Source organism: Mauremys reevesii, linkage group 14 (assembly GCF_016161935.1).
Source record: "Mauremys reevesii isolate NIE-2019 linkage group 14, ASM1616193v1, whole genome shotgun sequence".
NCBI classification, from domain to species: Eukaryota; Metazoa; Chordata; order Testudines; family Geoemydidae; genus Mauremys; species Mauremys reevesii.
Window position 1 is genome coordinate 45168245 of NC_052636.1, and position 3631 is coordinate 45171875.

General features: G+C 52.8%; 1 non-coding gene across 1 annotated transcript; it reads left to right on the forward strand.

Moving 5' to 3' along the window:
- Positions 1–841: 841 nt before the first annotated feature.
- Positions 842–914, forward strand: TRNAV-AAC. Its single transcript has one exon. It is a non-coding gene; the product is annotated as a tRNA-Val (tRNA).
- Positions 915–3631: the final 2717 nt, after the last annotated feature.

The following is a 3631-nucleotide window of genomic DNA, read 5'->3' on the forward strand; positions in this document are numbered from 1 at the left end:
GGGATCCAATGACTGACCAATGACATTTCCAAGTGCTAAAATAGCAAGCGATGTCTGTCTCTCATTAGCCATCAGCGACTGAAGATGTGGTTTAATGAGCCGGAGTTTCAAGGCGAGGGTGGCTCTGTCCACTGCCTTCCGTTGCGCTGCTGGTCCCCAAGTCCCTGGTGGCCAATATGTGACGCTGGGAGAAGAGAGTGGGGTGGCAAGTGGCGGCAGGACTTCTGCCACCAGGGTCTAGCTGCCCAACTTCCTCCTGGTACTGCTGGCCCCCCGTCACCTTCAGGTAACCCAGGAACTGAGGCAGAAATAGGGCGAGGAAGCAAATAAAGCCGAGCAAGGAAGGCAAAAGTGAATCTTGTCTTCATGGGCCGCTCGCAATGATGTCCTTTTCTGTGCCACAGCTGACAACAACATCCCAGACAGAAAAGCAGGAGGCCAAAAGAAACCGAGCAGCTGCTGAAGTAGTTCAGTTGGGAGCGTGCTAGACTAACAGGCTCTTCTATCCCCTTTGTGCACGGGTGGGATGTTTTCTGAAAGTGCAGCAGTTCCTTTAACTGCCACGAGTCCCTCATTTCAGGCTATGCAGCAGGAAAAGGCAGCATGGGCTTCTGCACCGAGTTGGCCCACCTGACCTTTCATTCTTCTCTTGCTCTTTGTCAGCAAGGGAAGAAAAGAAGCTCTCCCTCAAGCTGGAGTCACAAGGGCGACGTAAGGACGACTTCCTGAGTGCCCGCTCCAGTCCTCTGCTCTGCCAGCTGACCTATTGAAGGGCTGCCACCACTTTCTCCAGGTTTGTCCATCGGTCTGTGCCAGGGTGAGTAAGAGCTAACCAGATGGAGTTTCTGTAGTGTAGTGGTTATCATGTTTGCCTAACACGCAAAAGGTCCCTGGTTCAAAACCAGGCAGAAACATGCTGGCTTCCTTTTGCCAGATCCCCTTGCTGTTCAGGAAGGCCTCCTCCTTCTCCTATTGGCCTGTCCCTGGGATAACTCCAACCCCTGCATGACAGAGGGTGCTGACAGCAGTGGAGAAAGCACCTTGGCATCAGGCTGGAGAACCTAGAGGAGTGTGGCGTGTCACCTTTTGGAGGCTTGTGGCTTGGCCTCCTCTGCTGTTGGAGGTTGGCCGGTGGAGGCCGGCTCTTCCTGCTGGCCTCCTCTGCGTGACTTGCCAAAGGAGGAAGTGAGGCAGGAATGGGGCAAAGAGGAAAGTGGAGCTGAGAAAGGCAGGGCAGAAAGTAAGCACATCATAGTGGCTAAGTGGGGTTAGTAGAGCGTCACCATTCGTTCTGCAAAGCCGGGGGAGGTGCGATTGGCTGCTGGGAGGCAGAACCCTGTGCCTGCCTGTTGGCATCCCAGGGGTGGCTCCTTGCAGCCCAGGAGAAGCGGGGTTCTGGGGGGAAGGAAAAGCAGCAATGGCGAGGCTGAGTGGGCTCCTTTCTGGCCGACATGGTGGGCTGTGGGGGGTTTGGGAGTTGCCTGTAAGCCATAAGTGGACTTGGTGGAGTGAAAACCGCTGCTCCATTCTGGCTGACCTGGGGGAGCCATTAATGACTTGGGAGTGGGGGCAGGGCGCTGACTGTGAGCAAATGGGATCCAGGAAGCCCCAGCCTGCCCTCCAGGGGCCGAGTCTTCTTCTTCTCTCCTGCCATGGGAGCCCAGCCTTAAGCCTGCCCAGCATGTGCTGCAGCTCGAGCATGAAGCCTTCCTGTTGTTAGGCCTGAATAAAGATGTAGCACAAAACCAGTTGTGCCAACCTGACTAAAAATCAGGCTAGCAGAGGTCTCTGGGTAAACTCAGAGTGAAATACTGAAAAGCAGCATTGTCTTACAAAGCCCTGGGAAAGAGTAAGATAAGTGAGGGGGCTGGTGCCAGCTGTGTTGTGTTAAGACACAGTGTTTGAAGGACCGATAAGAAACACAAGCATCTCACAGTTCTGACTAACTCCCTGATTTAGTGTTCGGTGTGTTTTTAACTCCCTCACATTCCTAACCTTTGGCGCTTGTTGAGATATTAACAATTCAATATTGTAGAGACTAGGCATGTGTATATATTAAAAGGTGTAAATCCTCTGCTAAAACCCTGGCAAACACACCCGGGGCTTCCACATAACCCTGGGGCATTCTAGTCCAAGTGAGTTGTCCCGGGGGGCCAGACCTGGTCACTGGTAACTTGCTCCCAGGATGGCTCATTCAGCAGGAATTTTGGATGTGCACAGAACACAGACAGGATTGGTTCCCATATGGTTACAGAACTGCAGGAAAATGGAACAATTTTCAGCTTGTGTGATTGGAGGATACCTGGATGCATATTATAAGACTGTACTCCATAAATGAGGAAAAGTTGAGGTGCCTTTATTATTCTTTGTTTCTATGGGGAATTTGCCAGTGCAATATCACTGTCTTCCTTTCAAACAAACAAAACTAGAAAAAAATGGCAATGGCTGTTGAAAATAGCAATTCCAGTCCTAATAACCCCTGGGAAGCATTTCTTGCTCAATTTTATCCTACTTTTTGTACAGCAAATAACAGTGGATCAGTATATTTGATTTGGGAGAAATGAAGTAACAGGTGCCCAAATTGAGCTCGAGCACTCCTGGATTTTGAGGTGTTCAGATCTGGAAGGCAGGTGTTAGAGTCTCTTTCTGAACATTAGCTGAATCTGGAAAGGAAAAGTCAATTTCTGCTTCCATGACTCAGAAGGGGAAATCCTCCTATGTGCCTGGTACTGTATCTAGATGTAAGTGGGGGAATGGTCCCACTATTGTGGGGAACTTTCCTGGCTTCTGCACTACCCCGGTGAAGGGGGCTAGCGAAAGGATCTGAGTCCTCGCTCCCACTTCCTTTACTCTGAGGCCTCCGTGCCCTTGAGGACTCCCCTTCCACTCTCCTGTCTGGCAGAGTCCTCATAACCCCAACAAGGCTGGGCCCAGGATTCTGGGGGGCTCGACCCCCAACCCTGCTGTGGTCACCCAGGACAGGGGCTAGGGTGTCCCTCTCTTTGCACTGCGCCCTCCCTGACCCACTGATCACATCATACAATTTAAAGCAAATACAAGTTATTTAATTAACAATAAAATTTAAAAAATAAGAAAAAATGGGAAAGGTTAAAGGAAAACACATCACCCTGCTCTGTGGCAGGGAACATCACAAACGGTGTCTCTGGACATCAGGGAAGTTCACAGTCTGTTCCTTGTAGGTCCCGGGGCCCTGCTCAGGCCCTGGCTGTGCTGCAGGGACGCTGCAGGTCGGACACTTGCTCTGGCGGTTCTCACATGCCCTCAGGCTCTGGGTGGCAGGACCCTTCTCCCCAGCATCACCCCCACCCCGTCGGGGTTACGATCCCCCCCAAGTCTGGCCTGCAGAGCCTCTTGGCTGAGGCGTCTCCCTGTGCTGGGCCCACTGCCCAGGGTCCCTCTCGCTCTCCGCAGCTGCTCACTGCATCCAGCTCTGGACGGCTCCAGCCCCCGCTCCACACTGCCTCAGCACGGCTGCTGCTGCTGCTCTGCCTCCAGCCCCCTGGGCTGCTTCTCTGGCCCCTCTGGCTCCAGTTGTTACAGCTCTGCTCCCAGGGCAGGGCTGCTCTCTGGGCTGTGCTCTGGCTTTGGGGCTGCAGCTCTGCTACCATCA